General features: G+C 36.8%; 1 long non-coding RNA gene and 1 pseudogene across 2 annotated transcripts in view; both read right to left on the reverse strand.

The window, feature by feature from the left end:
• Positions 1-13,906, reverse strand: part of LOC311617601 — a 1,043,820-nt gene that overhangs the window by 762,242 nt on the left and 267,672 nt on the right. The window lies entirely within an intron of this gene.
• Positions 1,451-2,332, reverse strand: LOC311617377 (heterogeneous nuclear ribonucleoprotein D-like; annotated as a pseudogene). Its single transcript has one exon. The product of its transcript is annotated as a heterogeneous nuclear ribonucleoprotein D-like (transcript).

Consider the following 13,906-nt stretch of genomic DNA (forward strand, 5'->3'; position numbering starts at 1 on the left):
GTTTTTAGGGATTAGGATGTGAACATCTTTGGGAGTAGGGATATTATTCTACATATCAAAATAATTGCTTAGCTGAAATCGGTTTGGCTCAGTGGATAGAGGGTCAGCCTGAGGACTGAAGGGTCCCAGGTTCAATTCCAATCAAGGGCATATACCTTGGTTGCAGGCAAATCCCCAGCAGAGGGTGTGCAAGAGGCAACTGATTGATGACTCTCTCCCATTTATTTCTCTATTTCTAACTCTATTTCTCTCCCTTCCTCTCTGTAAAAAAAAAAATCAATAAAATATATTTTAAAATAATAATAATTTTTTACAATGTTAATTATATTACCCACTAGAGGCCTAGTGCACAAAAATTCATGCACGGAAGGTGGGGGGATGGCTTTCAGCCCAGCCTGCTCCCTCTCACAGTCTAGGAATCCTCAGGGGATGTCCTAGTGATGACTTAGGCCGGCTCCCTGTGGGGAACAGGCCTAAACCACAGTGTGGCCTCCCTCTGTGGGAGGCAACCAGAAGGGAAGAACAGGGAATAGTGCCAGCCACCCTCCCCCCATCACTCTTCTGCCACAGCTGGTTGCCACCTCTCACCCCCATCACCGTTCTCTCCCTCTTACTATTGGCATGTGCCTTAGCTGGTCTGGTGCCACCTGCTCTCCGGCCCTGGCCCCTGCCTACTGGTCATTCCACCATTCAATCAATTTGCATTTTACATTTTTATTATATAGGATTACTGTCAGTTCTAAATTATTCTAGATGCTGCATATAAGGATGACCCTATTACTGCAGTTACTCTAGAAATAACATCTAAAACATTGAATACTATATTGGTGGGTTCATATTGGCAGTAATTGTCATCACTGAGAACTTATGTGTCAGTTATTCGATGTACTAAGCCCGTGTTTAATAGTTACAGTGTGGCCTTCAGAATCAGACTGGTCTGGATTTGAATATGTCTCTCCCACTTAAGTGGATAATATTCTAGACAAGTTAATTAAACCCTTTAAATATCATTCTATAAGTGTCAAAGGGACAATATACCCCTTCAAATTATAAGTTGGTTATTTCATTATTTTAATAGCTACCAAAAAATCTTTATTGAATGGTTTGTCATCATTTGAAAAAAATTGAGAAGACTATTTGATTACATATAGAGTTACCACATGATTTTTACCTTTAATGCTTCTGAAATTACACTAGAATGACAGCTGAGAAATTAACATTTTACTAACCCATAACATAGAGAATGATAAAGGGAAAAAAGAAACAGTGAAAAAAAAGTAGAACAGAAAACTAATTGGTGGCTATATACAGTTGGACACAATTGTGTCTTGCACACTAGAAAATCTTTTACAAAATAATCACCTGAGGTCAATAGAAAACCAATGTTCAGTGTTGTGCTGCAAGATTGGTTAGTTTAGCAGTCTTCTCCTGTTTTCTCCAATATCCTGCTTTAAGATGGCTTATAATTGTTTTGGTTATTGCCACCCACCCCAAGATGCCTTGAAGTAAATGCAGTATTGGTCACTATAGTCTGCATATTCCTGTCCATAACCATAGTTCACATAGTTATTCCCAGTAAAATCCTAATTATCTTAGCCACTAAAGTTTTGATCACCACCTGCGGCACTAATGTAATTCCATATCCTTGAGAATAATAGTTATTAAATCCTTACTTCCAGTTTGGCCCTGACCATAGCCCCTAGTACCACCTCATCCACCAGCTGCAGTATCTCTGCTCCTTTTTGTTGTTGCTCTTGCTACCTATATACTTCTTTTGGTTGGGCAACATTGATCTCACACTTCCCAGAACCAATTTCATGATATGTGCTTTCTAGTAGTTTCTTTACTGGCTCTTCATCTGTGTATGTGAAAGAAGAAAAATCTCTTCTTTCATTTGTTTTTGTACTCATTGGGAAGTTCAATATTTTCAATCTCTCCAAAGAGTCCAAAATATTATTTACTTTGTTCTTCAGAAGTATCTGAACTCAATCTACCCAGAAAAAAACCCTGCATTTTGGGGGGATGTTCTTTCCCTTTTAAAGCTTTGCCTCTTTTGGGGTCTATCAATCTGTCATCCAGTTTGTGTACCTTCAGTTCTAAAACCTTATCAATACTAGAAGCATCTTTGAAAAGCAGAAATCCATCCAAATCCTTTTGATCTTTCATTGACTGGGCCTATTTCAATTGTGCATCTATAACTTCCCCAAATTGAGACAAATAGTCAGATATTTCTTGCTCGTAGCCCAGCTCAAGCCTCCAGTAAACATTTTACCATCTTCCTGCTGATTCTTGCCCACATTGACCTTATATCCTTCTGTGAGTTCTCTATGTTGCTGTATTGGCTCATGTTCTCCATGTTGGTGGGGCTGTCAGCGGGGTGCTTGGTACAGTCTGGGTCATGTCAGCCCCATCGGTGGTAGCAGTGACAATGGTTTTTATGAAGCTGGATTTAAAATGGTGGTGGAAGAATAAAAGAAACTATTTCAACAAATATTTCAGAGGTAAAAAAGAGGTGGAGAAGTGGTGACTGACTTATCAGACATAATACAAGAAGTTAAAACCTAAATCAGTGTCAAAGGGGACCAAATAAGAAGCTAACCAATTCATCTAACAAAACATCTGGAAGCTCAGCCTTTGAAATCAATCAGCTTTACAAACAGGGAAGAGTTAGGGTGAACTCAGAGAAACATTTAAAGATTTACACTATAGTAAGTGGAGACATGAAGGCTTTCCCTCCAGATTCCCTTTTTTACCTGGTGCAGTCAGGCAACTTATTCTGAACTTCTGCTGTGTGAGGGATGGAATATGATTTTTCCTCTGGAGAAATAGAGTCAGTAAGGCTCCTAATAGGGAACAACAGACACATGGAAAAGGGGATAATTCATGGCACTGGTAATCAGGGATTTTTTCTTATAAATCCATATAATAAACTATAGGACTCTCAGAATATCAGGAGAAAACTAGAGGATTTTTGTTTAGAATAAGTAGTTTTGATCAAAAGTCTAGTGATACATTTTTAAATATAAATGGAAAGCCAATATTTACCAAACACTAGAGAAAAATCTCCAAAATAAAAAATCAAAACAAACAGAAAAAAACTAACAAAAATTATATAAGGTGAGGAAGAAGAAAATCTTCATAATATATAAGATGTTCAAAGAGATTTCATTCTGTCTATAAAATGAGAAACTGATGCAACCAAAAAGGAACAGTTCTAGAGTTTAAAATAGAAGAGCTCCAAAAATTAAATATATAACTGATTTATTGAATCAAAAGCAGGATGGAAGTTGAAGTTGAGAAACCCAGGAAATTAGACTAAAATATTAAACAAGATAGAATATAGGAAAACACGACAATGACAAAATGAGAAGATTGCATCCTGCTTTCCAACATCTAATAAGAGTTCCAGAAAACCTGAATATAGAAACTATGAAAGAAATATTAGGTTTCCCTGAACTGAAATAAATAATCTTCCAGAAAGAGAGTTCCCAGAATGACCAGAACAATAAATAAGAAACATCACTAGAAATGTCATCAAGAGTTAAAGAAAGATTCTGAAAGATTATATACACACAAGGCCCTTATAACTAGAGGGCCAATGCATGAAAATTGGTGTGGGGGGGCCCTCAGCCCTCAGGAGATGTCCACCTGCCAGCTTAAGTCAGTTCCCTGGGGGGATCAGTCCTAAACTGGCACTCAGATATCTCTCTGGATCCCTCAGAGGATGTCTGACTGTGAAGAGTGGGACTAAACCACAGCTGGACAGCCTTACTGCTGCAGAGGAGGTGGGAGAGGCTCCCTCCACCACTGCTGTGCCACTGTGCTCACAGACATCAAGCCCAGATTGTGGCTGAGAGGAGCTCCCCTGTGGGAGCACACTGACCACCAGGGGTCAGCTTTTGCATTGAGCATCTGCCCCCTGGTGGTCAGTGTGCATCACAGTAACCAGTCCTTTCTGGTCATTCTGCTGTTAGGGTCAATTTGCATATTAACCTTTTATTATATAGGACTAGAGGCCCAGTGCATTAAATTTGTGCATTAGTAGGGTCCCTAGTAGCTGCTGGCTGCTGTCCAGGTATACTCCTTCCCTTCCTCCAGCTGTCGCCTACCCTGGTCACACTCCCAGAAGAACTCCTGGTTGAGAGAACAATTTGCATACTATGCTTTTATTTTATAGGATAGGTATTACATGACATCAGCAACATTAGATACTCAATGATGGGGAACCCAAACCTCTTAAGTTTTGATGCAAGATTATTCTTAGTCTAGAATTCCATATTAACTCTATCAGCCTTAGTTGAAATAAGAGAATGTACACTGTTGGCCAAGAAAAATATATTTCTAAAAGACAGTGGCTAATCCACTGAATCATTGGAAGGGATAGAGAAAATAGCTCAAGATCAGGTGTCAGTACCAAAGCCCAGAAACACGCTGATGGGAAACATTTTTTATTTTATCCGTCCACCAACTTTGCACTGGAAATCACTGTAGCTACCCCTGCCTCCAGCACCACTGCCCTTGAAAATCACATGCCCCTGAACCTTCACTAGAAAAATAATAAACTCCTACAAAACTCAAGCTACTTGCTTCTGAATGAAAAATCTGTACTGATTTAATAGTAACAGCACCATACCTGCAAATGAGGTTGGTGAAAGGAATAGTCTGAATTATACCTTGAAAAGACAAAATTCACAAGATGGGAATCATAAAAATACAGGGGAAGTATTTGAGAGTTACTTTCAATGGACACTATCCCAATCAAATGACAAATGTATACTATTGTAGTCAAAATATCAATCAAATTTGAGAATAGACGTTTGTAAACATACAAGGATTCAAATAAACTTTCATGCACCCTTTCTTAGAGAAGATGAACAGTAAAATAAAATTTTAAACCAAGAAAGAAGACTGTAGCATCCCAGATAAAGATGAAACACTGAAGAAAGACGACATTTGTTCAGGAGACCTTGAGTATAACCAGCTGGGCCTGAAGAAGGATGATGGCAGGATGGCTTGGAGACCTCCAAGTGGAAAAAAAGATTTTAATAAATTTATTTGTTATCTCATATTTTAACATATGAAAAAATATTAGTAAGTGTTTGAAAAGTTTATTAAAGCCATTGGGAAAAAATGGAAAATAGAGAAATACAAACATAATAATAAATACAGTAAAGTAATAGAGTAAATCTGGAAAGGAAGAAACATAATATACCACTAGGCTCAGCAGTAAGTAGTATTTAATTATTCAATATCATGGAAACTGAGTACTGAATTCATTATAAATGTGTTCAACTATATTGAGAGAACAGTATGAGGGAACACGTGTGTATGTGTGGAAGGTATTGTATTGACTGGTAGATCCTGAACTAGCAATCAGGAAATCTAAAACCACTGAGATTGATAAATTAAGAAAGAGCAATACAAATACAAATGTTTATAAAGATGCTGACAATTATAAAAGAAAACGTAAAAGAGCTGAACTTGATATGTATTAGGAGAACAGGACTTGAAAATGAAGAAGAATGGGGCAAGAGACAATATTTTACTCAAAATACACCTTTTATTTCTATTGATTTTTAACCATATGATTGTAATACATTGATAAATGTAAGCTTGCTTTTTAAAAAGAAAACTACCTTGTAAAATGATGATGCAGAAAGTGGGATCTCAAGAGCCTGGATATCAGAGAGCAAAACTTTAAAATAGGATCACACCCTGACCGGTTTGCTCAGTGGATAGAGCGTTGGCCTGCAAGATTCGATTCTGGTCAAGGGCATGTACCTTGGTTGCGGGCACATCCCCAGCAGGAGGTGTGCAAGAGGCAGCTGACTGATGTTTCTCTCTCATCAATGTTTCTAACTCTCTATCCCTCTCACTTCCTCTATGTAAAAAAATTAATAAAATATATTTTTTAAAAATAAAAAAGGATCACTAGTTTTGCATAACAGAAGACAACCAATATGAACTTCCCAGGAAAATGAAGAAGAAAGAAAGTGAAAAGGAGATGTCAGGAGAAATACATAATAGGAAATAGAAAAAAGGTGAAATTTTATGCCACACTTAATATAACTCTTTTTCATTACACTACAAAACCATCAGTACCATATCCTGAATTTACAAATGAATGGTGTAAGTGATCTCTGACAAGGAAACTAAAGAAGAAATTGTCGTTCTTTCATACATAGGTGATATCAGATGAAGAAAGATTCAACAGGCTGGGTTCATTCTTAGGAAATGAACTCCTTTTGTAGCAGCATGGAGGGACCTGCAGATTATTATGCTAAATGAAACAAGTCAGACAAAGACAAGTACCATATAATTTCACACATATGTGGAATCTAATGAACAAAATAGAACCAAAGGCATGGAACAGTCAGATAGCTGTTAAAGGGGATGGGAAAGGGAAGGGAAAATGGATGAAATAAGATGGAGGGATTAGCCAAAGAACATATATGCATAGACTAAGAACATAGACAACAGTTTACATCCAGAGCCAGGGGTGAGGGCTGAGTGAAGGTGGACAAAGGAATGGAGAGAAATGGGGTCATCTGTAATAGCATCAACAACAAAAATGAGCTTCTTGAAAATTAGGATTTTTTTATTTATAGATTTGATTTTGTCTGGAACTTAAGGGGCAGTAATTACACAACTAATATCTGAGTGACTGTGCGTTAGGCATTAAATATCTGATGAGTTTAGCACAATGCTGGTATATAGTAAAGATTCGGGGTAAGGTAGATTTATATATATATAACCTCATAATACTCACAACAGCCCTCTGAGGTAAGTAATAACTTCATATTAACTCCTTTTTTCTCCAGGAGGAAAAGGCTGAGAGACATAATTTTCTCAAGATCACATAGTGGTGATCACAGTTCCTGTCAATCAAACTCTTAGCACAAAACAACAAAAACATCATCAAATTCATCCTAAGGCAGGAATAAATTCACTGATCACTCATTAATATCCTCTGTGTGCTATTTTTTAATGAGTGGCAAAAGATGAGGAAATATACACCCTTTTGCTTTGGAACCTTAGATGCTCTAACTTTTCTTAAACAGATTGAATGGTAAAAACTGAGTAGGAGTGAAAATGATCATGAAAGTATAAAGGAACTTTTAAACATGTCCATATTTTATGTAGGAGGGTTGTTTTGTTCTGTTTTATTTTTAACGACATTTTTTGTGTGTGTGTGTGTGTGTGGCAGGGTAACTTCTATCCTCACACTATTTTAAGAAACACCAATACACAGATCACTTAACATATCAGATCAAGAATGTTATCCTGATTCTGTTATGAGTACTAGATCCTCAACAACTAGAACAGAAAGTCCAAAAATACCAACTAAAATTAATAAATGAAAAAAATGGCCATACAAGCATGTTATTTGAAAAGATGCTAGAAAATTCAGTTTGAAACCAGTGACACAATCCTTTAGCTTTCCAATACTCCAATTTACTTCATGTTACTGTTATATACTGTTTTAAAAAAAGGAGTTGGTTGGAAATTACAAATTAGTGTGTCTTAGAAATCACTATTTTCTCTCCAATATTTAAAAAACCATCCATCTTTGCAATGATGTATTCTAGAATTTTGCATAGGGTCAATGTCAATGATCTGTTGGACTCTAAACAATAATGCTTCCAAAAATTAGCCAGGGAATAAAACTGGGGAACACAGAAGAGGGGGGTTAAAGACTATGATAATTTATAAAATATATGTCCTCTAAAAGTATTCAGATTCAGTAGCTTCTTCTGACCAGTCAATACATTCTAGCCAGTTGTTTTTTTTAATATATACTTTATTAATTTTTTTTACAGAGAGGATAGAGAGTTAGAAACATCGATGATAGAGAAACATCGATTAGCTGCCTCTTGCACACCCCCTACTGGGGATGTGCCCTCAACCAAGGTACAATACATGCCCTTGACCGGAATCGAACCTGGGACCCTTCAGTCCGCAGGCCGACGCTCTATCCACTGAGCCAAACCGGTTCCGGCCATTCTTTCCAGTTTTATTTGTCCTATGGGCTATCAGTTTGTGGCTTCTTATCAAAGGTGTCCATTTGTCATCAACATCCTTTTCAAAAGCAGTGCCATCATCTGCGTCAGTTCCTACGGACTCCTCAGAAGCCACCTGCAGTCAGTAAATTCCTTGTTTCATTGAAGATGTGTTGAGGCCCAGCTATGTCCCAGTCATTTTACTAGCTATAAGGGAAGCACCACAAAGAGCACAAGATAGAGCTTTGTTTCTAGTGCCATACCTGGGATGGAAAAGTAACTGCTGACATAACCACACAAATAAATATGTACTTACAAATCATAACATACACTGTTTTTACAGGATGCTGTGAAAAAAAATCTAACAGGAGTATTGATCTGTCTGAGGTTGTCTCAGTCTGCAAAGGCATGTTTCTTCTAGTAGGAGACCTGAGCTAATTTAGACCATTAGGTGCTGCTTCATAATATCTTCACCCATATAGATTTGAATCCTCTTGCCTGTAAACAATTTTGTTTTATCCTCCTATGGTTTGAAGATCATTCTATTTTGAAAGAAAGGATAAAAGCAAGTTAGGGAGTGCCTGCTCCTCCGTATTACTTATCCATATTTTAACGTTGGCCCTAATGAACACACTGCTCCTTCATTGATCTTTTTCCTCAAACGCAGCTTTTTAAAAGGCATTTCTGACAATTTTTGCATGCTTGTTCTAGTCTCGGATCAATTTGGATTTTAAACTTTATGACACTATTCTTTAAAAAGGCAGCTAAACTTAGTAAAATTAAGCTTGGGTTCAGATTTAAATCCCTAATTGAATAGTAACAAGTTATTTTATCACTCTGAGACTTGGTTTCCCATTTTAAAAATAAGAGTAATAATTCGTACTTTGCAGTGTTGAGGTAATGATGAAGCTAGATCATGGAAGCAAAATATATCTTGCAATGCCTAGCATAGACCAGGGCCCAACCAAACAACTGAGGCCTGTTATTTTTTTACAGGTCTATGCTCTATACAGTGGGTGTCCTCCCCAAACTGTGAGTTTCTTAGGGAAATAGACAGTCAGCCACTTTTGTTCTCTCATACATTATGTCTAAACACATGTTCCCTAATAAATAGAGCAGGCAGGTGTGTTGACCACTAATAACACTGGAGAGAAACCTTCAAAGCAATTCCATATTTGACAATATTCTTTAGTTTAATTGAGAAGAATAGCTTTTATCTTATAAATACAAAATTGCATGCTCCTTTCCAGTTAAAAACACAGTTTGTTTTCCACTAATTGTCACCTCAGTGGCTTCTGCTCCAATGAACATTCATACATTGTGTTGACAGATTCACACTTCTATTCTCACAGCATACACACCCTGAATGATGCGGGCTTATCTCTCTATACCAAACAATCCTCTGCCTAAATTTTTTACTGAATCAAAGTGTTTAGTTATTTTGATACAGCTGAGCAAAAATTAATTTCATCAAACACCATTAGAACGAGGTACAGAAGAGAAATTCTAGTCTTATAAACTTATAGTCTCTTTGTGTATGGCAATAAATTCTTAACTCTAGGTGGGTATATCGAGAAAGAAAGGAGCTCTTACTATCCCAGTTATTTAAAAACCACTATAAACATGTTAAATGTTACAAATGAGCCTCATTTTATAAAACAGAAAGGCAAACAGCCTCTATTATATAAATCAGTTGAATTCTAGCAGTTTATTCCACCAAATATTTCTTTTGGGGGCATCTGAATAAAACTGTGTTCCATTAGAGAACTAAATTAAACCTCTCTGGGCTCATATCCTAATAATAGAGATAAGTCTATTTTTTCCCTCACCCTATGCCATACCATTTCTGTGATAATAACCTGGTGTAGAGGAGCTGTTGATGCTCTTCCCAGATCCCCTCAAATCCCTTTTACAGGTCCTGTGTGCCCACCTCTGGTTTCTGCATCCTTTGTTTCTAGTGCCATACCTGGGACTCTCTTCAGAGAGTCATACATTGCTAGCTTACCCTGCTATTATTAAACTTAAAATATCTAAGTACAATTTAAAATTTTATTTCTTTAAAAAATATATTAATTTATATTTTAAATTAAAATTTGATTCTTAGAATACACTTAACCTTCCAATCTAAAGACTATCTATACTGGCACCACTGAAAGGCTCTCTCACCCACAAACTACTAGTGACCATAGCTCTATAGGTGACTTAAACTACCAGATTTTCCTTTGAGATCAATGCTCCAGATTCATCAGGAACTGTAGAAAATTTATACACACAAACATACACACATTGATTTTAACACTTAATTTAACTCCAATGGCTAGACCAGTGACTATCTTATAGAAGGCACTTAATACATATAGATAAATTAACAAATAACCAAATGAGTAAACAAATAAACTCATGAATTTAAAAGACTTCTATTTAATATCTTCCATGGGCAAGGTACTGAACTAGCCTGGAGGGATAACATGGTCAGCAAAACCATTCATAGACTCTACTCTCATGGAATCTACATTCCATGAGGAAGAGAGACAGATACTCTCTGCATGCATGCATACAGGATGCGCCACCTGAAATCTATAAGGGGACAATGGTTTGTAGGGATGACAAATATCCAATGTCAGATCCACCAGCAAAATCAGGAGTGTGCAGGGTTTGGTACTTGCCCAAGTGGCTCCTGCATCTTTGGACAGGAGTCCAAATGCATGTGTCATCAGTACATCAAGAATGGCCAGCAGTCCAGAAGTGTATGTCAAAACAGATGTCTTTACAAAGGAAATTCTACTTTCATTAAATTCGTTAAGGTCATTGTGCAGTGGGTATTTAAGCAAAATAAGGAATCATCTCTAATCAGTTTTTCAACTTATCTTTATGGTTTACTTAGAATAAGATGAATCTATAAAATGATTAAATAATAATGAAGTGAATTGTTAAAGCCAAGAATGAGAGGAAAGCCTATAATGAGTTCCAGCAAACACTGAGAGAATCTGGCTCCTGCCCCAAGAGGCATTTCCTCCTCACTCTTTTGAAAGTGTGAGTTCCTCCACACTGTGAATAACATGCCAGTATCAGCCTCCATATAAATGGTGTTATAGAACTATGATCATTTTTTTTTCTGATAGAATAAAGAGCCCAGTTTACTTGTATTAACTGTTTGCTTAAAACAGCATTTAGCATGATGCTATGGGAAATTACTTCAACTCCCTTGCAGCTGCACTGGCAATCCTATAAACAATTTTACTCATTCTTAGAATATGTCCTCAGTTCAACAGAGTCACATGACAGCTAGAGCAAAGATACTGTGAGTGCCATGCACAATAATAGCTATGTTGCTGCAATAAGAAAACTGGGAAGGCAATTCTGCTATAAATATAGGGGGGGAATCACCAAAGTAGAAGATAGCAAATTTGACATTATAAGGAATGAGCTTTACATCTGGAAATTACATGTTGTTATTGCAATAATTTCTTCTCAAATTTTAGACCAGGGTTGTTCAGATACCTTGATTCTAAAGCATGAAAACACATCCTTCACCATTGTTGTCAGTCCTCATGAAGGTTCTAGATAATAACCTACTTTTGACATGTCAAAGGTAGACATTACTAATATCTGTAAGAATAAAAAGAAGGTAGGAGAAAATCTTTAGCCAACTCCGACAGCTTGATTACAGACTGCCTTGTATGGCCCTCTAGTATCTCTAGAGTCTCTATCAAACACTGGGTCCTGAACCATGCAGGAGAGTGTGTGGGGCATGCAGTGTACTGTAGTATAAACATCTTGGGCACTGGAGTCAGAAATCTCTGGTTTAAATTCTGTCTTGGCCAAAGAGGCGGGGAGCACTTCACATTTGGAATACAACCTTCTTCATCTATGAGAGGAAGTAAGAATACACTCTTTACAGATTAAGAGGGCTAAATGTAACTGTACATAAAACTTCCTTGCATAGTCTCATGGCAGGTGTTTAATAAATTTTCAAATATATGAAAAGTTGTCTTCATCTCACCACTAAGGAATGAAGTGTAGAGATTTGTACAATTACAATGACTCCTTAGGGTACACTCCCAAATTCTTCCAGCTTCCCTCCGCTTACTTACTTACAAGTTAGAGAATTGTTTAGGATCCTCCCCATCTCTAAAGGGACCTCTTTTACTACTAATGTCCATTGTCCACAACCTTTCACGTGTGACTTCTACATTTCCATTCTAAGTTCCATATACCTCCAGGTTAATCTCCTCAAAGCTTTGTTCTAATCATGTCACTTCATTATCTATAACCTCCTGTGAATCCCAGATGTCCTCAGAAAATGTCCCAATTTTTGAGCTAGGGCTTTTAAAGCTATTCATGCTTAATATACACGTGTGGATGGAATAGAAAATATATCATTAAAATTACCATCAAAATATACTAATACTAATTATTAACCTCAATACAATGTCCCATGTTTATTTGGGTCCTCTCTGTTTCTTGGTTAGCCTGGCTAGAGGTTCATCTATCTTGTTTATTCTTTCAAAGAACCAGCTCTTGGTTTTGTTGATCTTATGTATTATTTTTTTTTTTTGGTCTCTATGTTGTTTATCTGTGCTCTGATTTTTGTTATTTCCTTCCTTATGCTTATACTGCGCTTTTCTTGTTGCTCCTTTTCTAACTCTTTGAGATGTAGAGTTAGATCATCTGTTACCCTTTTTTCTAGTTTTTTGCAATAGGCTTGTAAGGATATGAACTTCCCTCTCAAAACTGCTTTTGCTGTGTCCCATAGATTTTGGATTGTTGTGTTTTCATTGTCATTTGTTTCCAGGATGTTTTAATTTCTTCCTTGATTTCTCTGGTAACCCAGTCCTTGTTTAATAGCATGCTGTTTAGTCTCCATGTGTTTGATTTCTTTGGATTATTTTTATTGTAGTTAATTTCCAGTTTTATGCCATTATGGTCTGAGAAGATACTTGATATGATTTCTATCTTCTTGAATTTGAAGAGACTTTGCCTATGTCCCAAAATGTGGTCTATCTTTGAGAATGTCCCATGTGCACTTGAGAAGAATGTATATTCTGTGACTTTGGGGTGGAGTGTTCTGAAGATGTCAATTAATTCCATCTGGTCTAGTGAGTCATTTAGGATTGATATTTCTTTGCTGATTTTTTGTTTAGATGATTTGTCAAAGGGTGACAGTGGGGTATTAAAATCTCTTACTATGATTGTATTGCTATTAATCTCTCTCTTAATGTCCTCCAGCAGTTTTTTTTATGTATTTGGTTGCTCCTGTATTGGGTGCATATATATTTACCAGGGTTATTTCTTCTTGTTGGATTGCTCACTTTAGTATTATGAAGTGGCCTTCATTATCTCTTATTATGTCCTTCACTCTGAGATCTAATTTGTCAGATATAAGTATTGCTACCCCAGCTTTTTTTTCATTTCCATTTGCCTGGAAAACTTTTTTCCATCCCTTCACCCTCAGTCTGTGTGCATCTTTTTTTCTGAGGTGAGTTTCTTGTAGACAACAGATGTATGGGTCTTGTTTTCTTATCCAATCTGTTACCCTATGTCTTTTGATTGGAGCATTTAATCCATTTACATTTAAGGTTATTATTGATAGGTACTTATTTGACACCATTTTTATTCTATACCCGTATTCCTTCTTCACTTCCTATTTCTTTATTTTTACAGTAGACCCTTTAGCATTTCTTGCATTGCTGGTTTGGTGGAGATAAATTCCTTCAGTCTTTTTTTGTCTGTGAAGCTCCTGATTTCCCCTTCAATTTTGATTGATAGCCTTGCTGGGTACAGTATTCTTGGATTCAGACCCTTCCTTTGCATGACTTTGTATATTTCATCCCATTCCCTTCTGGCCTGATAAGTTTCTGTTGAGAAATCAGTTGCTAGTCTGATGGGGGTTCCTTTGTATGTAA

Source organism: Pipistrellus hanaki (assembly GCF_964339955.1).
Source record: "Pipistrellus hanaki genome assembly, chromosome: 2".
Taxonomy (NCBI): Eukaryota; Metazoa; Chordata; class Mammalia; order Chiroptera; family Vespertilionidae; genus Pipistrellus; species Pipistrellus hanaki.